General features: G+C 42.1%; 1 protein-coding gene across 2 annotated transcripts in view; it reads left to right on the forward strand.

Annotated features, from left to right (window-relative positions):
• Positions 1-26220, forward strand: part of GADL1 (glutamate decarboxylase like 1) — a 502071-nt gene that overhangs the window by 13514 nt on the left and 462337 nt on the right. The gene's annotated exons all lie outside the window — the stretch shown is intronic.

Below are 26220 nucleotides of genomic sequence, written 5' to 3' on the forward strand. Positions count from 1 at the left end.
GTCATTTTAAATTCCCATTTACAGCAGAAGTTCTTAACCCAGGGCACAAGGAGAGAATGCAGTGATCTATAAACTTGGGTGGAAAAAATATTACTTATTTATTTTCACTAACATTGAAATGAAACTTTGCACTTCATTCAGTGATAAATGTAGGTTGGAAACCCACAGTAGAATTAACAGTTCCACTAGCTAGTACAGATATTTTCATATCATCTAGCTGTTGTTGTAGATATCTTAGAATATTCATGACTGCCATAACTCTAAGTTCTCACACCCACCACTGGATCTTATTTAATGTTTAATAAAGAGGCACTGGGACTTCCCTGGCCGTCCAATGGTTAGGACTCCTCTCGTCCACTGCAGGGGGCCCGGGTTCTATCCCTGGTTGGGTAACTAAGATCCTACAAGTCATGCAGCCAAAAATAAAATAAAATAAAATGACCTTTATTAGGTCATCCAGAATTTTTTTAAAAAGATGCACAACTATTACTACTCCACCACAAATTTTTTCTTTTAATATTTTGGTAACTGTGTTTCAACATCATTGGCTTCTCTTGTAATCCTGCATATTTATTTTCTGCCCTCAAGAACAGTGTTTGGAGAAGGGGTTGTAAGTTTCAACAGCCTGCCAAAGCCAAAAGCAGAGCCCACGCTTACTCAGTCAGGGCTTCTGGTCACAAGCAGTGTTAGTGGACAGTGTTGGTCCTGCTTTGGGGTTGGGTACAAAGCAGAGTTCCTGAAGCTTCTCTTTCCTTCAGCACTTTCATACTTAAGAGGTAGCCACCTGCCTTCCCAGGCTTCTCCACTCTTCTAGAAGCACTTAGCTAATTGTGCTGAACTCAGGGCCAGACCTCAGGGAGAGAGAAGCAGCCGGTCTGGTCCCCCTTGGCAATCAATTATTCCCCGAAGCAGAATGATTGATGGCTTCTACACATCTTGGTCCAGCTAATAATACTGCTGATGCTGTTTTAATTCCAAAGCACATAGCCATCCCCAGTCTTCCTTTTCAGCCTCTTTGCTTCAAATGCCGGCTAGGGCTTCCAGAGACAGAGCAAACGTGACCTATGTGGACAATTTGAACACTAGTGCCCCCTGTCCATTTCCACAGCTCATCCGATTTCTGTCCACCAATTTGGATTTCCTCCCCATTCTTTGATTACCTTTCTCAGATTTTCTTTTTGGGTCACACCGTCTCCTTCCCTGCATGTTCTGAAATTACCTTTTCTCCTACCAGAAACCCCTTGAAATTTCTTGTCCTTCTCAGGATCTTGTCAATCTTTTGATGGTGCTGGAGAGAAAGGAGGCCTCTGTGTCTGAGTGATGGGTTGGGAATAGGAATGGAGGAGCTGGCGACTGTCTTTCCCCCTGCGAGTTGCTCAGAGACCCTTGTAACAACCCCAGGGTCCTGGGAAGACCTTTTTTAAAAGTCACATTTCTCCTATGATATTGCCAAGAACTCATCCCTGAGAATACAATCAATTTCCAGCCCAGCCTGAAAGCTCAGTAGTTGAAATAACACTTTCTGGTGAGTTACTCCATGATTAAAAGCATTGAACTTTCCCACTGTGGTTGCCAAGAGTGGAGCTGCCTTCCCCTCGCTCATGGCTGACTTATTCCCTTCCTCTGCCCTGCTAGTACCTCCAGGGGCCATCCTCCGGTCATGGGTCAGAGAGCGTCTTGCCGACATGTGGCCCTACTGGGAGCTTCTCTCCGAGGTCTTGCCGAGGACGGCAGACACTGGAAGACCAGTGGAGCTGTGTGGATGGTTTTGCTTTTGTCTCTATGTTTCAAGCACAGAAATAATCTTGAGAGAGGAGGTATGATTTTTGGCTCCTTCTGGGTATGGGATCCCATCGTTCAAGCATGTTCAGTGGTTGCACCTGTTGTGGTAGCAAGTTCTGATGCCGACCGTGCTTGGGAGCTTCAGAAACTCTTGCAGGCCTGGCTACTTTGCATTCTTCTTCATGGATTTCTTTCCTTTTTGCCTCCAACCCCACCCTTCAAACTAGAAGCCAAAAGTACCAGGCAGGGTCCTTCAAGGAAAAGTAGTTTGGGAAAAGTACTCTAGGAGGTGCACAGGGATGCCAAGACACCCAGAGACACCTTCCCCAGCCCTGAAGGGACAAGGGGAACAAGCTGTGTTCCTGGAACCCAGGACAGCTGGGGCCACGAGGAGGGGCTTCCCACAGAGTTGTAGCATGTGATAAGATTTCCTTCCTTTTTTAAGGCTGAATAATATTCCATTGTGTTTATTTAGTCATCCATCAATGGACATTTGAGTTGCTTCTACATCTTGTATGTTGCAAATAAAGCTACAATGAACATGGCTGTACAAATATCTTCAAGATCCTGTTTTGAATTCTTTTAGATATGTACGAGAAGTAGGATTGCTGGATCATACAATAGTTCCATTTTTAATTTTTTGAGAAAACTCCATATTGTTTTCCATAGATGCTGCACCATTTTACATTTCTGCCAACAGTGCACATGGGTTCCAATTTCTCTGCATTCTTGCCAACACTTGTTATTTTCCTTTTTTTGATTGTGGCCATCCTGATGGGTATGAGGTGATATTGCATTGTGGGTTTGGTTTTACATCTCTAATGAGTGATGTCGATCATCTTTTCATATGCTTGTTGGCTTGTCTTCTTTGGAAAAATGTCTATTCAAGTCCTTTGCCTATTTTGAGGGAGAAGGGAGTTTTCACTGTTTCAGTTTACTTAGTTCTTAACGTAAAGGAAAATCAGCCAGCATTCGGGTCAGAACTATACCCCTTTGGCAATGGAAACGGGACGAGCAACTTATTTGCTGAAGGGGATAGAAATCAAGCATTTATCCGTGGTCTGACTTTGTGACACTACAGTGACAGAATTATAAAAACCACACTGGATTTTGCAAGGCATACCGAGGTTACAGCTGCATGGAATTTACTGTAAAGGGTTGCAAACTGTTGTCCCCCACTACCGACATCAATCACTGCGCACGCGCTGAGCCGGGTCAGCGGTCCTGGTCCCGGGTTAGTCTGGTTTGCTCGGGGCGGAAGCGGACTGGCGGGGAGGCGCCCTTCCCAGAGCTGCCGCCAGAGGGCGCGCGCAGCAGCAGGAAACTTCGTGGTTTGGCCCCTCGCGCAGCCCGTAGTCGGGCGCCGAGGCGGGAAAAGCCGACCGGGCGTTTGTGGGCGCCGCCTCTCTGTCTTCGCGCGCAGGCCTGAGTCCCGCCGTGAGAATTGAGGAGGACGAGAGGGACGAGGAGCAGCCAGCCTCTCACCAACAGGTACGGAGAACGAGGTCCGCCTGGCTGGGGGAGCACGGCATCGAGATTCTGGGGAGAAAAAGGCCCCCCGCCTCAGCCCGGCCTCCCTTCCGGCTGGGCGGCCTCCCCTTCGTACATTAAAAAAACCGAGTTGTCTTTTTGTTAGGGGCTTGTAGGGATTCTTTATATATTCTGGCCGTGAACCTCTTGTCAGAGAGACGATTTACACATATTCTCTTATCCAGTAGATTGGCTTTTCACTCTGTCGATTTTTTTGAGGACAATTAACATAAAATTAATACATAAAATTATGTATTTTAATGTATTAAAATAGATATTCCCAACTCCTTGTCCTGAAAATACTGATTCAGGAGATTTAGATCAGGAACTGTGAATCTATATTTTTAATAAGAACGTCTGGGGATTCTAAACTCTAGCAAGTTTGGAACATTTCTAGATTCTACTCTAATACTGTTTCTCTGGGGATTCTAAACTCTAGCAAGTTTGGAACATTCTAGATTCTACTCTAATACTGTTTCTCAGTGGGGGCTACACAGCCGAATGGCCTTCAGAGCTTTAGCGGGACTGAGGCCTGGTCCTACTCCCAGAGTTTGGGAATTAATTGAGAATAGTTAGTTCTCAGTAGAGACCTGTTGGGATTTTAAGTGCCTCAGGGGGACCACTGATGACCAGCCCAGGGGAGAACCTGCTCCATCTGTGCCCCTGTCCAAGGACCCGGCTTCTGGTGCAGAGCCTGGCTCAGTTTGGTTTTGCTGTAGTCTCAGCCTCACTGCTTTATTTTGAAAGTGATACTTACATTTCTGATATTGCAAAGTGGTTCTTTTCCAGTGAGGTCGAGAGCTTTACAGAGAAATCTGACATTTGTGGCCAAAATTCTCCATGTTGTGGTGGGGAAGTTGGAAAAAACCTGACTAAGTTTATTTCGGAGCTAATCCAGCCAAGGTCTGCCCTTTGCTGGCCAGCTCTGAATGCTTTCTTCTGCAGAAGCTACCGGCACCGCTAAGCTGATGGGAGTATTTGCTGCCACAATTGCACAAAAGAATGAGCCTTTTACCACTGGGTGGTCCTTTATTTACAGTGGTCCTAACACAGCTATTTGCCATTGCCCTGGACCCTGGGAAACAGACTCTATTCACAACAAGGAATTTTCTCGAAGGTAGTTAAACAATTGTTTTTAAGCTGTTTCTACACCACCCCATGTGTGATGTGGATGTGTGACTTTGTGGATCTTAAAACCAATATCAGGCAAGAAAAGCTAACTGGAGAATTTAGAAATTAGCTTCCATTTATCCCTCAAACAAGCAAGCTAATTATTTATTAATAGAGGGAGGCTAATAAGAGATAAGAATGTGAGGTTAAGATTCCAGATCCGGTTTTGTTTTCTATTATTCATGGGCTTCTTGGGCATGACATTTAACCTCTCTGGGTCTCAGTTGGCTTATTTGTGAAATGGAGTTATAGTACCTACCCAGGCTGCAAGAAGGTCAAATGAGGTAAGACATAAAAGCTGTTTGCTAACCTTGGTCTGCAAATAAATGTTAGGCCCTTAAGAAGTTGTTACTGTTGTGGTTATGAGCTGTTGTGTTTATCAGTGGGCATTGCTATATCAGAGAGGCAAACTCTTTGCCTTTATCCTGCCTGCTAAAGGCCAGAAGAGCACACAGCCAGGAGGATGTGGAATATTTTTGTGCACACTTTCAATCTGTATGTATTGGCTAAATTTAATTCTGAAATACCACCAGCCTCTGACTGGGTGAAGGTTTTTGGAAGCCACAGCATTGTTTTTCCTTTAGCTCTTTCAGATGACTAGTCCTTTCCAGTTTCTCACCAGCCATATCCAAACCAAATAGAGAAATTACCATCATAATTTGCCCTAACTAGAACTTATTCATGCTAAGGTGTTGACACTCTTGCTCCTAGCTAAATTTTAAACCTGTTTATTTCTATGCATGGACTCAAAGCCAGTTGTCCTGATTACTTTCGTAGTATTTCTTCATTCGGTAGGAAGTATTTTTGGGAATTTTAGTGTAAAACCGTGTGACTTACAAGACTGAAGGCAGGTGCATTAGGGAGTGGGATGCAGGGCAGGAAATGATAACTCATGGGGAGAAGATCAAGAACCTCTGACATTAATGTATGTGGAAGTAATGTTGATACAAGAGACAGCAGGGAGACCTTTTTGAGTGCCTGCTGCATACTAACACTGTGCTACCAATTGCATTCAGCTTCTCATTTGATTCTCATATTGATCCTACTGGAGGGGCCTCATTTCCATCTTATACAGGAGTCCAGAGACATAAGGTGACTTGATCAAGGTTACACAGCCTGTGTGACTAGTTTGTTCCAAAGCCCACATGGGTTCTCTTCTAACATTTTGACTCAGTAGAACAAACACAGTGACACCAAGTAGAGATGGGATATTGGAAAACTATCAAAGGGAGAAGAAAAACACAAAAACTGTTGTTTGATATATAAAATGGTGCTATCAAAAGTCATTTATGTCCCATTTATGCCTAATTACCACATAGTACAATAATGATTATGATTAAATGTCTGACAGATGAAGTTGGCTGTACATTCTGTTTGATCGGAACAGAAAGCACAGAACATATGGGCTTCATCTTCATTGTTTCTTGCCCACGTAGCATGTCACTTGTTTATAACTTCAGTAAATCACGGGTTGGTCAGCAGTTATAAGCCAGTCCCTGTAACCCAGATGTAAGACAAGAGAGAGTCACATCCAGTCTTTCCATCAGTCTCAACAAAGAACAATCCATTAATTTGCTAATTATTTCTCCCTGCTGTGTACAGGTAGCATTAGGGAAAATAAATATACGCAGACTTAAGTGACTCAGAGTTCCTGCTTTTGTTATTGAATTTGCTTAGGTTGGGTTTTACATTTTGTGATTATATGGGTGCCTTTGTCCACAGTGAATGAGCAAATTAACTTATTGTTCTTGGGGAGGGAGGAGAGATTGCTTAAAATCCGCAAAGGATTGAGGGATACAGCTGTGAAGAAGAAGAGGGCAGTGAATTAGGATTCAGAGAATCTCATTCTGCCACTACCTGCTGTGTAACTCTAACCTACGCATGTTTTCTCATCCCTAAAATGAGGATAATAATAATATTTACCTTATATGGGATGTCTGAGACACGAAAGGCAAACCAGGAGACAAGTATTTTGAGTGCAGGTCATTTAGTGTGGAGGTGATCTAAAGAAGCACAGTGAGGTGCTTGGTGAGCAGGTTACAGCTGTGGGCATTGGGGGTCAATGCCACTAGGACTCTGTGTCAGTTATCTACTGCTGTGTAACAAATTACTCCAAAATTTAATGGCTTAAAATAACAATAAATATTTATTATTCTTACATTTCCTGTAGATTAGGGATTCAGGACTGGCTTATCTGGACAGCTATGGCTCAGGACGTCTTGTAAGATTATAGTCAAGATGTCCGTCAGAGCAGCATCATCTGAAGGCTTGAGTGGGGTTGCAGGGTCCATTTTCAAGGTGGCTCCACCACATGGCTGGTGAGCTGGTGCTGGTTGTTGGCAGGAGGCCTCAGTTCCTCATTGTGTGGACCTCCCCACGAGCTGCTTGTGTGTTCTCACGACATGGTGCTGGCTTTCCCCAGAAGCAGCACTTTTATGACCTCAGCTTGGAAGTCACAGATCATTCTCCTCATAGTCTCGTCATTAGAAGTGTCACTTAATATGGCTCACATTTGAGGGGAGGAGAATTAGACTTCACCTTTTAAAGGTCTGAAGTTCAAATAATTTGTTGACATATTTTAGGACTGCCACTTACTCTGTGTGACACTTGTGGAACACACTTTAGAATTTTCCTTTTTCCTGAGAGTGGAAGAAGCTGGGCTATTTATCTCCCAACTCTCATCCCTATTACTTGAAGATCTGGGTGGTGCCCTGAAGGCAAGGATGAGTGAGAGCAGGGAGGAAGGTAGTTCTGTTCTGAATGGTGCTTAAGAGACATTCCCCAAGGTTCCAGAGGTGCTGACGGGCTCCACTGATGAGAGGTACTGCCTAGACTGATTCCTGCCCACAAGCAGAGCCCCTAGTACCCACTCAACACAGGCCAGTGCAGGGATCTGAGCTCACTTTAAAGTTAGCTAGCTTAATTTACACCTAGCTCTTATCTTATTATTTACATTTATCATGACTAGAAGACCCTGCCTTTTCTTGTCTTCATCTTTTTCAGCTGAAAATGAGACTGAGGCTCCTGTTCTTTTTCCTAAGATGCCCTTGCTTGGACTAGCAAAGGATTTCCAAATATCACGTATATGGGAGTTTTTTTTTTTTTAATGAAATACACACACACACACTTGCATCCATAGAGACAAATAGCACCCCTCTCTGCTTTGCTATTTCTGGCACTAACCTTCATTTATGATGCCATATTTATGTAATTACAGTGCTGCAGTGGTGGATCATGATTTCAAAATATAGTGATAATCACCATCAGAAGAAATGGGGAAGATGAAAAACGTATGCAAAGCAATTAAAAAGTCCTCATGAATGAATTTTCCCACTGCCTCCTATGCTCTGGCCATGGGATGCTCTGCCTCTGGATGCGCGCATGTGTGTGTGTGTGTGTGTGTGTGTGTGTGTGTGTGTGTAGTGTATGTTTACATTTCTGCTCTTATTATATATCTGGGCCTGGGACTAGAGTGTGAATACCCAGTGAAGTGGCTTATCCCTTGGCGATTACCATCCTTCTGCTTGATAAGATTTTTCTGTTCAGTTATTTGTGGTCTTGGCCACAGGGTGTATTTTTTATGACACATGTATCCCCACTTCACACTCCTCCCTGCTAAGGACACTTTTTGTGCATTAATTCCTTAGTAATATTTTGAAGTTGTTTTTCTGTGCTTGAAAAATAATTTTCCATTTCCAGAATCCACCTGTCCCTCTACGCCTGCTTTCCCATTCCCTCTCCCCACTTTATCTTTTTGCAACACCCCTAACACTGAGAGGACCGCAAATTGAAAAGCATCCTATTTTCTCTGCTGGGCACCTTGCCAGCTAGATGCTCAGGGGTCTGGGTTGCTTTGTGTTGAGGACACTGCCTGTTCTCCTTGCCGTATTCTGTGAACCTGCTGAACTACTAAACAAGTCCCTTTGCAGTGCCTGGAAAACTGAATTCTTTTCCATTTCTGGCTTGTGTGTAGTGAAGGCACAGTATGCTCTGGCAAATCTTAAAACCTTAAAGCCGTTTATGCATCCAATTTTGGGGCTGCCTTTTTCTTCTAGAAAGTTCCTTGGGGCTCTGTCATATAAAATCTCACCCTGAATAACATATTTGGACACATTGATGAAAATATTCCTTTAGTGCATTACCACTTACAGGATTGGGGAAGACTTTGGGAGAAAGTGAGGGAATATTTTAAATTATTAATTTTTTTATGGCTGGGGCTTCAAACAGTATTTATTCATTACTTTGGATCAAAAGCTCCCATTGACTCTTAAGATGAAGCATTTTTATCATCTATCTACCTTCTACACTCCCAACCTGTTTGTCCCTGGCTATCATGTTGCTTTGTAAGTTAAGGCACAAGGAGGAGACTTAGGAAGGGGTGGTGGTGCAAGAGTGTACCTGTATGTCCAATCCTTTTTATTTCTTCATTAAAGTGCTGCCCGTGCAAGTCCACAGGCATCTCAATGTGTCTCCTACACCCAACACTTCCTTTGGGTTGACAAGGAGAGAGTCAGATATGTCATCTATAGCCAGCTTGCATTCTGCCAGCTTTAACATTTCATTCTTGCTACCTTATAGCTCTCAAAAGCCTTTTAAGGGTTGCTGGAGGGAGATCTTTTTAAATTTTTATTTATTTATTTTTCTCTTCAAGTTTCCTATTTTCTTAATTTTTTTATTGGAGTATAATTGCTTTACAATGTTGTGTTAGTTTCTGCTGTACAATGAATTGAATTAGCTATATGTATACATATATCACCTCCCTCTCAGACCTCCCTCACACTGCCCCCACCATCCTACCCATCTAGGTCGTCACAGAGCACCGAGCTGAGCTCCCTGTGCTATATAGCAGGTTCCCAATAGCTATCTATTTTACACATGGTAGTGTATTTATGTCAAACCTAATCTCCCAATTTGTCCCACCCTCCCCTTCCCCCCATGTGTCCACAAGTCCGTTCTCTACATCTGTGTCTGTATTCCTGCCCTGCAAATAGGTTCATTTATACCATTTCTCTGGATTCCACATATATGCGTTAATATACGATATTGTTTTTCTCCTTCTGGCTTACTTCACTTTGTATAACAGACTTGAGGTCCATCCACATCTCTACAAATGACCCAGTTTAAATCCTTTTTATGGCTAAGTAATATTCCATTGTCTATGTGTACCACATCTTCTTTATCCATTCATCTGTCATTGGACATTTAGGTTGTTTCCATGTCCTGGCTATTGTAGATAGTGCTGCAGTGAACATTGCGGTGCATGTGTCCTTTTGAATTATGGTTTTCTCAGGGTATATGCCCAGTAGTGGGATTTCTGGGTTGTATGGTAGTTCTATTTTTATGGTAGTTTTTTTTTTCTTTAACATCTTTATTGGGGTCTAATTGCTTTACAATGGTGTGTTAGTTTCTGCTTTATAACAAAGTGAATCAGTTTTACATATACATACGTTCCCATATCTCTTCCCTCTTGCGTCTCCCTCCCTCCCACCTTCCCTATCCCACCCCCTAGGCCGTCACAAAGCACCGAGCCGATTTCCCTGTGCCATGCGGCTGCTTCCCACTAGCTATCTACCTTACGTTTGTTAGTGTATATATGTCCATGCCTCTCTCTCGCCCTGTCACAGCTCACCCTTCCCCCTCCCCATATCCTCAAGACCGTTCTCCAGTAGGTCTGTGTCTTTATTCCTGTCTTACCCCTAGGTTCTTCATGACATTTTTTTCCCCTAAATTCCATATGTGTGTGTTAGCATATGGTATTTGTCTTTCTCTTTCTGAATTACTTCACTCTGTATGACAGACTCTAGGTCTATCCACCTCATTATAAATAGCTCAATTTCATTTCTTTTTATGACTGAGTAATATTCCATTGTATATATGTGCCACATCTTCTTTATCCATTCATCTGATGATGGGCACTTAGGTTGTTTCCATCTCTGGGCTATTGTAAATAGAGCTGCAATGAACATTTTTGTACATGACTCTTTTTGAATTACGGTTTTCTCAGGGTATATGCCCAGTAGTGGGATTGCTGGGTCATATGGTAGTTCTATTTGTAGTTTTTTAAGGAACCTCCATACTGTTCTCCATAGAGACTGAACCAATTCACATTCCCACCAGCAGTGCAAGAGTGTTCCCTTTTCTCCACACCCTCTCCAGCATTTATTGTTTCTAGATATTTTGATGATGGCCATTCTGACTGGCGTGAGATGATATCTCATCGTAGTTTTGATTTGCATTTCTCTAATGATTAATGATGTTGAGCATTCTTTCATGTGTTTGTTGGCAGTCTGTATATCTTCTTTGGAGAAATGTCTATTTAGGTCTTCTGCCCATTTTTGGATTGGGTTGTTTGTTTTTTTTGTTATTGAGCTGCATGAGCTGCTTGTAAATTTTGGAAATTAATGCTTTGTCAGTTGCTTCATTTGCAAATATTTTCTCCCATTCTGAGGGTTGTCTTTTGGTCTTGTTTATGGTTTCCTTTGGTGTGCAAAAGCTTTGAAGTTTCATTAGGTCCCATTTGTTTTTATTTCCATTTCTCTAGGAGGTTGGTCAAAAAGGATCTTGCTGTGATTTATGTCATAGAGTGTTCTGCCTATATTTTCCTCTAAGAGTTTGATAGTTTCTGGCCTTACATTTAGGTCTTTAATCCATTTTGAGCTTATTTTTGTGTATGGTGTTAGGGAGTGATCTAATCTCATACTTTTACATGTACCTGTCCAGTTTTCCCAGCACCACTTATTGAAGAGGCTGTCCTTTCTCCACTGTACATTCCTGCCTTCTTTATCAAAGGTAAGGTGACCATATGTGTGTGGGTTTATCTCTGGGCTTTCTATCCTGTTACAGTGATCTATCTTTCTGTTTTTGTGCCAGTACCATACTCTCCTGATTACTGTAGCTTTGTAGTATAGTCTGAAGTCAGGGAGCCTGATTCCTCCAGCTCCGTTTTTCGTTCTCAAGATTGCTTTGGCTATTCGGGGTCTTTTGTGTTTCCATACAAATTGTGAAATTTTTTGTTCTAGCTCTGTGAAAAATGGCACTGTTAGTTTGAAAGGGATTGCATTGAATCTGTAGATTGCTTTGGGTAGTAGAGTCATTTTCACAATGTTGATTCTTCCAATCCAAGAACATGGTATATCTCTCCATCTATTTGTAATGTCTTTAATTTCTTTCATCAGGGTCTTATAATTTTCTGCATACAGGTCTTTTGTCTCCTTAGGTAGGTTTATTCCCAGATAGTTTATTCTTTTTGTTGCAATGGTAAATGGGAGTGTTTCCTTGATTTCACTTTCAGATTTTTCATCCTTAGTGTATAGGAATGCCAGTGATTTCTGTGCCTTAATTTTGTATCCTTCTACTTTACCAAATTCATTGATTAGCTCTAGTAGTTTTCTGGTAGCATCTTTAGGATTCTCTATGTATAGGATCATGTCATCTGCAAACAGTGACAGTTTTACTTCTTCTTTTCCAATTTGGATTCCTTTTATTTCCTTTTCTTCTCTGATTGCTGTGGCTAAAACTTCCAAACCTATGTTGAATAAGAGTGGTGAGAGTGGGCAACCTTGTCTTGTTCCTGATCTTAGTGGAAATGCTTTCAGTTTTTCACCATTGAGGATGATGTTGGCTGTGGGCTTGTCATATATGGCCTTTATTATGTTGAGGAAAGTTCCCTCTATGCCTACTTTCTGCAGGGTTTTTATCATAAATGGGTGTTGAATGTTGTCAAAAGCTTTCTCTGTGTCTGTTGAGATGATCATATGTTTTTTCTCCTTCAATTTGTTAATATGGTTTATCACTTTGATTGATTTGCGTGTATTGAAGAATCCTTGCATTCCTGGAATAAACCCCACTTGATCATGGTGTATGATCCTTTTAATGTGCTGTTGGATTCTGTTTGCTAGTATTTTGTTGAGGATTTTTGCATGTATGTTCATCAGTGATATTGGCCTGTAGTTTTCTTTCTTTGTGACATCCTTGTCTGGTTTTGGTATCAAGGTGGTGGTGGCCTCGTAGAATGAATTTGGGAGTGTTCCTCCCTCTGCTATATTTTGGAAGAGTTTGAGAAGGACAGGTGTTAGCTCTTCTCTAAATGTTTGATAGAATTTGCCTGTGAAGCCATCTAGTCCTGGGCTTTTGTTTGTTGGAAGATTTTTAATCACACTTTCAATTTCAGTGCTTGTGATTGGTCTGTTCATATTTTCTATTTCTTCCTGATTCAGTCTTGGCAGTTTCTGCATTTCTAAGAATTTATCCATTTCTTCCAGATTGTCCATTTTATTGGCATAGAGTTGCTTGTAGTAATCTCTCATGATCTTTTGTATTTCTGCAGTGTCAGTTGTTACTTCTCCTTTTTCATTTCTAATTCTATTGATTTGAGTTTTCTCCCTTTTTTCTTGATGAGTCTGGCTAATGGTTTATCAATTTTGTTTATCTTCTCAAAGAAGTAGCTTTTAGTTTCATTGATCTTTGCTATTGTTTCCTTCATTTCTTTTTCATTTATTTCTGATCTGATTTTTATGATTTCTTTCCTTCTGCTAACTTCGGGGTTTTTTTGTTCTTTCTCTAATTGCTTTAGGTGCATGGTTAGGTTGTTTATTCGAGATTTTTCCTGCTTTTTAAGATGGGCTTGTATTGCTATAAACTTCCCTCTTAGAACTGCTTTTGCTGCATCCCATAGGTTTTAGGTCGTTGTTTCTCCATTGTCATTTGTTTCTAGGTATTTTTTTATTTCCTCTTTGATTTCTTCAGTGATCACTTCGTTATTAAGTAGTGTATTGTTTAGCCTCCATGTGTTTGTATTTTTTACAAATCTTTTCCTGTAATTGATATCTAGTCTCATGGCGTTGTGGTCAGAAAAGATACTTGATACAATTTCAGTTTTCTTAAATTTACCAAGGCTTGATTTGTGACCCAAGATATGATCTATCCTGGAGAATGTTCCATGAGCACTTGAGAAAAATGTGTATTCTGTTGTTTTTGCATGGAGTGTCCTATAAGTATCAATTAAGTCCATCTTGTTTAATGTATCATTTAAAGCTTGTGTTTCCTTATTTATTTTCATTTTGGATGATCTGTCCTCTGGTGAAAGTGGGGTGTTAAATTCCCCACTACTATGAATGTCTTACTGCCAATTTCCCCTTTTATGGCTGTTAGCATTTGCCTTATGTATTGAGGTGCTCCTATATTGGGTGCATAAATATTTACAGTTGTTATATCTTCTTCTTGGATTGATCCCTTGATTATTATGTAGTGTCCTTCTTTGTCTCTTCTAATAGTCTTTATTTTAAAGTCTATTTTGTCTGATATGAGAATTGCTACTCCAGCTTTCTTTTGGTTTCCATTTGCATGGAATATCTTTTTCCATCCCCTTACTTTCAGTCTATGTGTCTCTAGGTCTGAGGTGGGTCTCTTGTAGACAGCATGTATATGGTCTTGTTTTTGTATCCATTCAGCCAATCTGTGTCTTTTGGTGGAAGCATTTAGTCCATTTACATTTAAGGTAATTATCGATATGTATGTTCCTATTCCCATTTTCTAAATTGTTTTGGGTTCGTTATTATAGGTCTTTTCCTTCTCTTGTGTTTCTTGTCTACAGAAGTTCCTTTAGCATTTGTTGTAAAGCTTGTTTGGTGATGCTGAACTCTCTCAGCTTTTGCTTGTCTGTAAAGGTTTTAATTTCTCCATCAAATCTGAATGAGATCCTTGCTGGGTAGAGTAGTCTTTGTTGCAGGTTTTTCTCCTTCATCACTTTCAGTATGTCCTGCCACTCCCTTCTGGCTTGCAGAGTTTCTGCTGAGAGATCAGCTGTTAACCTTATGGGGATTCCCTTGTGTGTTATTTGTTGTTTTTCCCTTGCTGCTTTTGATATGCTTTCTTTGTATTTAATTTTTGATAGTTTGATTAATATGTGTCTTGGCGTATTTCTCCTTGGATATATCCTGTATGGGACTCTGTGCTTCCTGGACTTGATTAACTATTTCCTTTCCCATATTAGGGAAGTTTTCAACTATAATCTCTTCAAATATTTTCTCAGTCCCTTTCTTTTTCTCTTCTTCTTCTGGAACCCCTATAATTCGAATGTTGGTGGCTTTAATGTATGTTGTCCCAGAGTTCTCTGAGACTGTCCTCAGTTCTTTTCATTCTTTTCTCTTTATTCTGCTCTGCAGTAGTTATTTCCACTATTTTATCTTCCAGGTCACTTATCCGTTCTTCTGCCTCAGTTATTCTGCTATTTGTCCCATCTAGAGTGCTTTTAATTTCATTTATTGTGTTGTTCATCGTTGCTTGTTTCATCTTTATTTCTTCTAGGTCCTTGTTAAATGTTTCTTGCATTTTGTCCATTCTATTTCCAAGATTTTGGATCATGTTTACTATCATTATTCTGAAATCTTTTTCAGATAGACTGCCTATTTCCTCTTCATTTGTTAGCACTGGTGCATTTTTATCTTGCTCCTTCATCTGCTGTGTGTTTTTCTGTCTTCTCATTTTGCTTATCTTACTGTGTTTGGGGTCTCCTTTTTGCCGGCTGCAGGTTCGTAGTTCCCGTTGTTTTTGATGTCTGCCTCCAGTGGCTAAGGTTGGTTCAGTGGGTTGTGTAGGCTTCCTGGTGGAGGGGACTGGTGCCTGTGTTGTGGTGGTTGAGGCTGGATCTTGTCTCTCTAGTGGGCAGGTCCACGTCTGGTGTTGTGTTTTGGGGTGTCTGTGGACTTATTATGCTTTTAGGCAGCCTCTCTGGTAATGGGTGGGGTTGTGTTCCTGTCTTGCTAGTTGTTTGGCATAGGGTGTCCAGCACTGTAGCTTGCTGGTCGTTGAGTGAAGCTGGGTGCTGGTGTTAAGATGGAGGTCTCTGGGAGATATTTTCACGGTTTGGTATTATGTGAAGCTGGGAGGTCTCTTGTTGACCAGTGCCCTGAAGTTGTCTCTCCCACCTCAGAGGCAGAGCCGTGACTCCTGGCTGGAGCAGCAAGAGCCTTTCATCCACACGGCTCAGAATAAAAGGGAGAAAAAGTAGAGAGAATTAGTAGAAGTAGGAAGGAAGGAAGGAAGAGAAAGAAAGAAAGAAAGAAAGGAGGGAAGGAAGGAAGGAAGAAAGAAAGAAAGAAGAAAAGAAGGAAAGAAGGCAAGAAGGAAAGAAAGGAGGGAGGGAGGAAGGAAGGAGGGAAGGAAGGGAAAAAGACCAAAAGAAAGAAGAGAAAGTAAAGTATAATAAAGTTATTGACTTAAAAAATAATTATTTAGAAAAAAAAAAGGGACAGATAGAACCTTAGGACAAATGGTGGAAGCAGAGCTATACAGACAAAATCTTACACGGAAGCATATACATACACCCTCACAAAAAGAGGTAACAGGGAAAAAATCATAAATCTTGCTCTCAAAGTCCACCTCCTCAATTTTGGATGATTCGTTATCTAAAGGAGGGAAGGAGGGAAGGAAGGAAGGAAAGGAAAGAAAGAAAGAAAGTAAAGTATAATAGAATTATTAAAATTAATTATTAAGAAAAAAAATGGATGGATAGAACCCTAGGACAAATGGTGGAAGCAAAGCTATACAGACAAGATCTCACACAGAACCATACACATACACACTCACAAAAAGAGGAGAAGGGGAAAAAATCATAGATCTTGCTCTCGAAGTCCACCTCTTTAATTTGGGATGATTCGTTGTCTATTCATGTATTCCACAGATGCAGGGTCCATCCAGTTGATTGTGGAGCTTTAATCCGCTGTTTCTTAGGCTGCTGGGAGAGATTTCCCTTTCTCTTCTTTGTTCTCACAGCTCACAGGGGCTCAGCTTTGGATTTGGCCCCGCCTCTGCGTGTAGGTCGCTGGAGGGCGTCTGTTTTTTGCTCAGACATGACGGGGTTAAAGGAGCCGCTGATTCGGGGGCTCTGGCGCACTCAGGCCGGGGGGGAGGGGGGGCACTGTGTGCGGGGCGGGCCTGCGGCGGCAGAGGCCGACATGACGTTGCACCAGCCTGAGGCCCGTCGTGCATTCTCCCAGGGAAGTTGTCCCTGGATCCCGGGAACCTGGCAGTGGCGGGCTGCACAGGCTCCCCAAAGGAGGGGTGTGGATAGTGACCTGTGCTCGCACACAGGCCCCTTGGTGGCGGCAGCAGCAGCCTTAACGTCTCCCGCCCATCTCTGGGGTCCGTGCTTTTAGCTGCGGCTCACGCCCGTCTCTGGGGTTTGTGCTTTTAGCCGCGGCTCGCGCCCGTCTCTGGAGTTCCTCTAAGCAGCGGTCTTAAACCCCTCTCCTCGCGCACAAGGAAACAAAGAGGGAAGAAAAAGTCTCTTGCCTCTTCGGCAGGTGCAGACTTTTCCCCGGACTCCCTCCCGGCTAGCCGTGGTGCACTAATCCCTTCAGGCTGTGTTCGAGCCGCCAACCCCAGTCCTCTCCCTGCGCTCCAACCGAAGCCCGAGCCTCAGCTCCCAGCCCCGCCCGCCCTGGCACATGAGCAGACAAGCCTCTCGGGCTGGTGAGTGCTGGTCAGCACCGATCCTCTAGGCGGGAATCTCTCTGCTTTGGCCTCCACACCCCTGTTGCTGTGCTCTCCTCCCCGTTACGAAGGTCCCCGCTCTGCCTCCCGCAGTCTCCGCCCGCGAAGGGGCTTCCTAGTGTGTGGAAACCTTTCCTCCTTCACAGCTCCCTCCCACTGGTGCAGGTGCCGTCCCTATTCTTTTGTCTCTGTTTTTTCTTTTGCCCTACCCAGGTACGTGGGGAGTTTCTTGCCTTTTGGGAGGTCTGAGGTCTTCTGCCAGCATTCAGTAGGTGTTCTGTAGGAGTTGTTCCATGTGTAGATGTATTTCTGGTGTATCTGTGGGGAGGAAGGTGATCTCTGCCTCTTACTCTTCCGCCATCTTCCCCGATCTATTTTTAGTTTTTTAAGGGACCTCCATACTGTTCTCCATAGTGTCTGTATCAGTTTACATTCCCACCAACAGTGCAAGAGGGTTCCCTTTTCTCCACACCCTCTCCAGCATTTATTGTTTGTAGATTTTTTGATGATGGCCATTCTGACTGGTGTGAGGTGATACCTCATTGTAGTTTTGATTTGCATTTCTCTAATAATTAGTGATGTTGAGCATCTTTTCATGTGCCTCTTGGTCATCTGTATATCTTCTTTGGAGAAATGTCTGTTTAGGTCTTCTGCCCATTTTTAAATTGGGTTGTTTTCTTTTTTGCTATAGAGTTCCATGAGCTGTTTGTATATTTTGGAGATCAATCCTTTGTCCTTTGCTTCATTAGCAAGTATTTTCTCTCATTCTGAGGGTTGTCTTTTCGTCTTGTTTATGGTTTCCTTTGCTGTGCAAAAAGCTTCTAAGTTTCATTAGGTCCCATTTGTTTATTTTTGTTTTTATTTCCATTTCTCTAGGAGGTGGGTCAAAAAGGATCTTGCTGTGATTTATGTCATAGAGTGTTCTGCCTATGTTTTCCTCTAAGAGTTTGATAGTTTCTGGCCTTACATTTAGGTCTTTAATCCATTTTGAGTTTATTTTTGTGTATAGTGTTAAGGAGCGTTGTAATTTCATTCTTTTACATGTAGTTGTCCAATTTTCCCAGCACCACTTATTGAAGAGACTGTCTTTTCTCCATTGTATATTCTTGCCTCCTTTATCAAAGATAAGGTGACCATATGTGCGTGGGTTTATCTCTGGGCTTTGTATCCTGTTCCATTGCTCTATGTTTCTGTTTTTGTGCCAGTACCATACTGTCTTGATTACTGTAGCTTTGTAATATAGTTTCAAGTTCGGGAGTCTGATTCCTCCAGCTCCGTTTTTCTTTCTCAAGATTGCTTTGGCTATTTTGGGTCTCTTGTGTTTCCATACAAATTGTAAATTTTTTTGTTCTAGTTTTGTGAAGAATGCCATTGATAGTTTGTTAGAGATTGCAATGAATCTGTAGATTGCTTTGGGTAGTATAATCATTTTCACAGTATTGATTGTTCTAATCCAAGAACATGGTATATTTCTCCATCTGTTTATGTCATCTTTGATTTCTTTCATCAGTATTTTATAGTTTTCTGAGTACAAGTCTTTTGCCTCCTTAGGTAGGTTTATTCCTTGGTAGTTTATTCTTTTCATTGTGCTGGTAAATGGGACTGTTTCCTTAATTTCTCTTTCTGATTTTTTGTTCTTAAGCATACAAGAGACTTCTGTGCATTAATTTTGTATCCTGCAACCTTACCAAATTCATTGATTAGTTCTAGTAGTTTTCTGGTGGCATCTTTAGGATTTTCTATGTATAGTATCATGTCACCTGAAAACAGTGACAGTTTTATGTCTTCTTTTCCAATTTGTATTCCTTTTATTTATTTTTCTTCTCTGATTGCTGTGGCTAAAACTTTCAAAACTATGTTGAACGAGAGTGACAAGAGTGGACATCCTTGTCTTGTTTCTGATCTTATTGGAAATGCTTTCAGTTTTTCTCCATTGAGAATATTGTTTGCTGTGGGTTTGTCATATATGACCTTTATTATGTTGAGGTGGGTTCCCTCTTTGCCCATTTTCTGGAGAGTTTTTATCATAAATGGGTGTTGAATTTGTGAAAAGCTTTTTCTGCATCTATTGAGATGATCATATGGGTTTTATTCCTTAATTTGTTAATATGGTGTATCACATTGATTGATTTGCATATATTGAAGAATCCTTGCATTCCTGGGATAAATCCCACGTGATCATGATGTATGATCCTTTTAATGTGTTGTTGGATTCTGTTTGCTAGTATTTTGCTGAGGATTTTTGCATCTATGTTCATCGGTGATATTGGTCTGTAATTTTCTTTTTTTGTGATATATTTGGTTTTGGTATCAGGGTGATGGTGGCCCTGTAGAACAAATTTGGGAGTTTTCCCCCCTCTGCAGTATTTTGGAAGAGTTTGAGAAGGATCAGTGTTAGCTCTTCTCTAAATGTTTGATAGAGTTTGCCTGTGAAGCCATCTAGTCCTAGAGTTTTGTTTGTTGTAAGATTTTTAATTACGGTTTCAATTTCATTACTTGTGATAGGTCTGTTTATATTTTCTAATTCTTATTGGTTCAGTCTTGGAAAATAGTACCTTTCCAAGAGTTTGTCCACTTCTTCCAGATTGTCCATTTTATTGGCATATAGTTGTTTGTAGTAGTCTCTTATAACCTTTTGCATTTATATGGTGTCAGTTGTGATTTCTCCTTTTTCATCATTTTTAATTTTATTGATTTGCGTCCTCTCCCTTTGTTTCTTGATGAGTCTGGCTAAAGGTTTATCAATTTTGTTTATCTTCTCAAAGAACCAACTTTTAGTTTCATTGATCTTTGGTATTGTTTTCATCATTTCTATTTCATTTTTTTCTGCTCTGATCTTTATGATTTCTTTCCTTCTACTGACTTTGGGTTTTCTTTCTTCTTCCTTCTCTAGTTGTTTTAGGTGTAAGATTAGATTGTTCATTTGAGATTTTTTTTGTTTCTTAAGGTGAGATTGAATTGCTATAAACCCCCATCTTAGAACTTCTTTTGCTGCATCCCATAGGTTTTGGGTCATTGTATTTTCGTTTTCAGTTGTTTCTATGTTTTTTAAAATTTCTTCTTTGATTTCTTCAGTGATCTCTTGCTTATTTAGTAGCACACCATTTAGCCTCCGTGTATTTGTGTTTTTTACAGGTTTTTTTTCCTGTAGTTGGTTTCTAATCTCATAGCATTGTGGTCAGAAAAGATGCTTGATATGATTTTAGTTTTCTTAGATTTTCTGAGGCTTGATTTGTGACCCAAGATGTGATCTATCCTGGAGAATGTTCCATGTGCACTTGAGAAGAAAGTGTATTCTGCCACTTTGGGGTGGAATGTCCTATAAATATCAATTAAGTCTATCTGGTCTATTGTGTCATTTAAAGCTTGTGTTTCCTTATTTATTTTCTGTTTGGATCATCTGTCCATTTGTGTAAGTGGGGTGTTAAAGTCCTCTACTATTATTGTGTTACTGTCAATTTCCCCTTTTATGGCTGTTAACATTTGCCATATGTATTGAGGTGCTCCTGTGTTGGGTTCATAAATATTTATAGTTGTTATATCTTCTTGGATTGATCCCTTGATCATTATGTAGTGTTCTTCCTTATCCCTTGTCACAGTCTCTATTTTAAAGTCTGTTTTATCTGATATGAGTATTGCTACTCCAGCTTTCTTTTGATTTCCATTTGCATGGAATATGTTTTTCCATCCCTGCACTTTCTGTATGTGTCCCTAGGTCTGAAGTGGATCTCTTGTAGACAGCATATATATGGGTCTTGTTTTTGTAAGCATTCAGCCAGTCTGTATCTTTTAGTTGGAGCATTTAATCCATTTACATTCAAGGTTAGTATTGATATGCATGTTCCTATTACCATTTTCTTAATTGTTTTGGGTTTGTTTTTGTAGGTCTTTTTCTTCTCTTTTGTTTCCTGCCTATAGAAATTCCTTTAGCATTTGTTGTCAAGCTGGTTTGGTGGTGCTGAATTCTCTTAGCTTTTGTTTGTCTGTAAAGCTTTTGATTTCTCCTTCAGATCTGAATGAGATCCTTGCTGGGTAGAGTAATCTTGGTTGTAGGTTTTTCTCTTTCATCACTTTAAGTATATCCTGCCACTGCCTTCTGGCCTGCAGAGTTTCTGCTGAAAAATCAATGGATAACCTTATGGGGATTCCATTGTGTGTTACTTTTTGCTTTTCCCTTGCTGCTTTTCATATTGTTTCTTTGAATTTAATTTTTGTTAGTTTGATTAATATGTGTCTTGGTGTGTTTCTCCTAGGGTTTATCCTGGATGGGACTCTTTTGTGCTTCCTGGACTTTGGTGACTATTTCCTTTCCCATATTAGAGAAGTTTTCTACTATAATCTCTTTGAATATTTTCTCAGATCCTTTTTTTTTTTCTTTTCCTCTCTTCTTCTTCTGGGACCCCTATAATTTGAATGTTGTTGCATTTGGTGTTGTCCCAGAGGTCTCTGAGATTGTATTCAATTCTTTTCATTCTTTCTTCTTTATTCTGCTCCTCAGCAGTTATTTCCACCATTCTGTTTTCCAGCTGAGTTATTCGGTCTTCTGCCTTAGTTATTCTTTACTGATTCCTTCTGGTGTATTTTTCATTTCAGTTATTGTGTTGTTCATCTCTGTTTGTTTGTTGTTTAGATCTTCTAGATCTTTGTTAAATATTTCTTTTATTTTCTCAATCCATGCCTGCATGGTATTTCTGAGATTCTGGATCATCTTTACTATCATTACTCTGAATTCTTTTTCAGGTACGTTGCCTATTTCCTCTTCATTTATTTGGTCTTGTAGGTTTTTACCTTGCTTCTTCATCTGTGACATTATTTTTTGTTTTTTTCTGATGGGTGGGATTGTGTTCCTTTTTTACTAGTAGTTTGGCCTGAGGCTTCTAGCCCTGGAGTTTGTAGGCTGTTGAGTAGAGCTGGGTCTTGGTGCTGAGAGGAGGACCTCCTGGAGACCTCACTCTGATGAATATTCCCTGGGGTCTGAGGTTCTCTGTTAGTCCAGTGGTTCAGACTTGGAGATCTCACTGCAGGAGCTCAGGCCTGACCCCCAGCTCGTGAACCAAGATCCTGCAAGTCATGTGGGGTGGCAAAAAAAAGAAAAAAAAGAGCAGAACAATAACAAAGAGTAAAAAATAAAATAAGATTAGAAAACTAACAGATATGTTAGAAAAAATTAAAAAAATAAAAATATAGATGAAACAACAACTGGAAGGTAAAATAGAATCACAATAGCAAAAAAAGAGGAGGCAAAAAACAACAACTAGAAAAGGCCTTGGTTGTGATGGGTGGGGCTTAGGCAGGGGTGGGGTTTAGGCAGTGGATAGGGCCTATGCTTAGGACCCACAGGGCTGGAAAAGGCCCTGCAGGAGTGGGGATGGGGCTTATGCTCAACACTGGGTAGGAGGGGCCCAGGAATGCCTCTGGCCTTGGAGGGTGGAAGACCAGGTCTGGGACCCCAGCAGGCTCCCTGGGCCCAAATAGGCAGGGGAAATGCTAGGCGTGTTCCCCTGATCATCCGATCCCAGAGGGTCCCTCCCTGTTGGCCTCTTTTCTTCTCTGCCCACCCCTCCTATGCCCCTAGGACCCTTGTGGCCAGAGGAGGCCCTGGAAGGTAGGGGACCAGACCAGGAACCCCAGCAGGCTTCCTGGGGCCCAAGTGGGTGGCGGAAATGCCCGTGGTGCTTCCCATGATCCTCTGATCCCAGAGGACCCCTCCCTGTCCACCTCTCCTCTTCTCCCCCTGCCTCCCTCCTATGCTCCTAGGACCCACAAGGTCAGAGGGGGCCCCGGAGGGTGGAGGACCCAGCTGGGTCCTCCACCCAGCTTCCCAAGGCCGACTCTGCAGGGGAAACGCTAAGTGTGCTCCTCCCTGATCCTCTAAGCCCCCAAGAGTCCCTCCATGCGTGGAAACCCCTCCCTTCTCCCAGCCACTCCTCGGGGCGCCGGTCCTGTTCGGCCTCCACTTCTTCCCCCCCTTGCTCCTCACCACGTCCTACCCAGTGGCTTGGGGGTTTCGCCCCTCTCCTTGGACGTCAAGGTCCCCCACCAGAGTCCAGTAGGTGCCTGCCATCTTCGAGATCTTTTGTTTAAGAGATAGGTTGGAAGAGGGACTGTGTTTGTGTGCGCCTTTTGGTCTGGGTCATTCATGGCTGATTTCAAATCTAGAAAACAGGTCAATTCCAGGAAATTCATTCAGTTTCTTAATTGAAGCACTAGCCTATTTTAAAATAATTTTAAAAAAAATTAGGTATGGATTTCTTTATGTAGATTCTGTTTACTGACCTCAGGTAAGGAGACCTGCTTTCACTAGGAATTCTTTTCCTCCTACTGTACCTTCCCTGGTTTCTGAAACCTTACTCTTGTTTAACTGCTGGATAAGGATCTCCCATCTCCCTCCCGTTTCCTCCATCACTGATAGAATTTTCCCTCATCTCTGATAACTGCACATACTCTAATAAATTAACTGTGCAGGATTGCTGTGATAGAGGTATGGGGTGGGATCCAGCGAAGTGTAGCAAATTATTTTTATCTCCTGCTCCCTGTTAAGCAGCAGTTGTTATTCTATTATCTATGTTTTGAATCTAGTTGTTTGATCCTCAAAGCCTAAAAGTAGCTTCTATGCCCAGTTTTATGGTCTTAAGGATGCCAGTTGCAGCTATAAATTCTCTGGTTGAGCCATATTTACTTGCTACATCCTGAAAATATGTTTAGTTCTGTTTTCCCCTGCACACCTATATATTGTGGCCGGTAGTGATGTTATTTCCATATACTTTCTCTTTCTCTTCTTCACAAACCGACAAACGGAATTGACTGCCTGAATGAACAGCAAAGAAAGCACTGCCTCTCTGCCCACATCGTGCTGACCTTCTTTTTTCTTTAGCTAATGATGGGTTAGAGTTGGCATCCTGAGGGGTTTGCAAGAGGCAGCCTCTCTTTTTCTGGGGCTACAGTTGATCCCATGGGAGGGACGAGCACCGTGGTGGGAAATGTAAGTTCTCAGATATTATTTCTATCTGGGTACTTTGAGACCACAAGGAAAGGCCTTGGTGTCATTATGCTTGCATGTGGCAAGCTGGTCAGCATGTCTTTGTGATCTCGTTCTGGATTGGGAAAAACCAGGGAATTGGAACCATGCATTTCCATCAGCCCTGATGGCATCTCTAACCATTCCACCTTGGTGGGTTTAGGCGCAGAAGGGAGGAGACAGGAGGAGGAAGAAGAGAAAATTGGAGGCGGTGAGCAAAAGTGTGGCTTGTGTTTGCTCAGACCTGGGGAACAGGTGGGGTTAATATGAAACAGCCAATTTTCTTATGTCTGCTTCCTTCTCCTTCTGCTGTTGGCTTGCTTTCTCCTAATTCTGGTTTGTTCATGACTCCTCAGGGCCTCTAAAGCTATCTCGTGCCCTTCCTTGACATATACTTTCAGCATTTCCTTACCCATGTCCTGTTTCAAACTCCCAAGAAAGAGAGTCCAACAGGTCTAGCTTGTCTTTTCACCTGTGGCCACTCCAGAGGCTGGAATTTGGCTACTCTGGTGTTAGATCTGCAGCCCTGGCCGTGGCTGGAATGGCAGGACCATGTGATGGAGGACAGACCCACATTCTGCAGAGGCTATGGTTAGGCACCTCCTGGGGAAATGGGTGGGAGGCCTTCCACACGGCAGACACACACTATTCATGTTTGTGACTGATTGTGTACCCTACAAAGCATATGGCCAAAGAGCCCACGAACAAAGGAATCTAGCGCATGGCCATTGTAGGGTGCTGATTTTCAGTACTTTTGGTTCAAAAGGAAAGGCTTCTGTGTTAGAGTCCACAGCAGGAAACAACTACAGACAAGTCCTCGATAGTGATTTTTATATGGAAACATGTATAAACAGTCATTTATGCCCTTAGAGAACGGATAAAAGATCAAAGATGGAATAAGGGCACAAAGAGCCTTTTTTTTTTCCTTTTTCTGCTTGAGAAAAATCACCCAAGGACTAGGGATTTTGATTTTCTATTGTTCCTAGATGTGAACGCAAATATGTGTAATCCAAAAGTTGGCAGGAGGCTTACTTGCCCTTGGAGGTCTCTGTGTGTTTGCCTTTAGTGCCCAAATTCCATGGTGCATGGAGCTTTAAATCCTAGATTTCTGCTACTTCTTAGGGTGGAGATCCAAGTGGGATGGGTTTTCTTTGCTACTTTGGTTCCACTTCCTGAAACTGCCCTTGTCCTGTAACGCGTCCATTCAGACATGAAACTGCCTCTTTGGGCAGGGTTTCACCCGGTGGGGGGGGGGGGGGCTGTGGGAGGAGTCTCATTATACAACATGCGTCTTTGCCACCTCCCAGCCCTTCCTCCCTCTCTCCCAGCCCTGCTCCTCACCGCTCCCTCCCAGATTTCTCCAGGTAGCAGGAGGTCTTCCATTTCTCTTTTTTTCTCTTTTGCAGAGTAACTCAACTTTCCCTCCAGATTTCTTCTCTCTGATTTGTGCCTCAATCCTCTAAAAAAACTAAACAAAATTAAGGACTCTCCACTTGGTAGTCTCTGCTTATAAAAAGGCAGTTGGGGGCTTCCCTGGTGGCGCAGTGGTTGAGAGTCTGCCTGCCGATGCAGGGGACACGGGTTCGTGTCCCGGACCGGGAGGATCCCACATACCGCGGAGCGGCTGGGCCCGTGAGCCATGGCCGCTGAGCCTGCGCGTCCGGAGCCTGTGCTCCGCAACGGGAGAGGCCACAGCAGTGAGAGGCCCGCGTACCACAAAAAAAAATAAAAATAAAAAGGCAGTTGGGGTTATAAGTAGCACACAGGTAACAAATAAGATATGTAGTACTTTGTAATTTAAAAAAACCCACCAAAGTGTGAGATTAGAACCATTATCCCTCTTTTGTCAATGGAAAAACTTGAGCACTGAGGTTAAGGAAGGGACTTGAATTCACTGTACAACCAGTGTGGCAGCTTCAGTGCCAATGTGAGGGCTGTGAATCCAGTGGATTCCAACAGATTCATGAAATGTCATAGGCTTCACACACCTGCATTTCAGCAAGACTGTCGATTTGTTAACACATCCTTAGTGGAGCAGGTGGATCTATATTCCTAAACAGTTGGGTGGATCTGTTTCTGGATGAATGGCCATTGCCAGAGACTGCTAATTAGTGAATCATGATCAAATAAAAAAAAAGAGTAAACTTTCGGCACTTTGTGGTATATAAGTACTCATGTCCCTTCCTGAGAGCACTGTGATTCCATCTGGGGCATAGCCTGTTCTCCAC

This window comes from Globicephala melas, chromosome 11 (genome assembly GCF_963455315.2).
Source record: "Globicephala melas chromosome 11, mGloMel1.2, whole genome shotgun sequence".
Lineage (NCBI taxonomy): Eukaryota > Metazoa > Chordata > Mammalia > Artiodactyla > Delphinidae > Globicephala > Globicephala melas.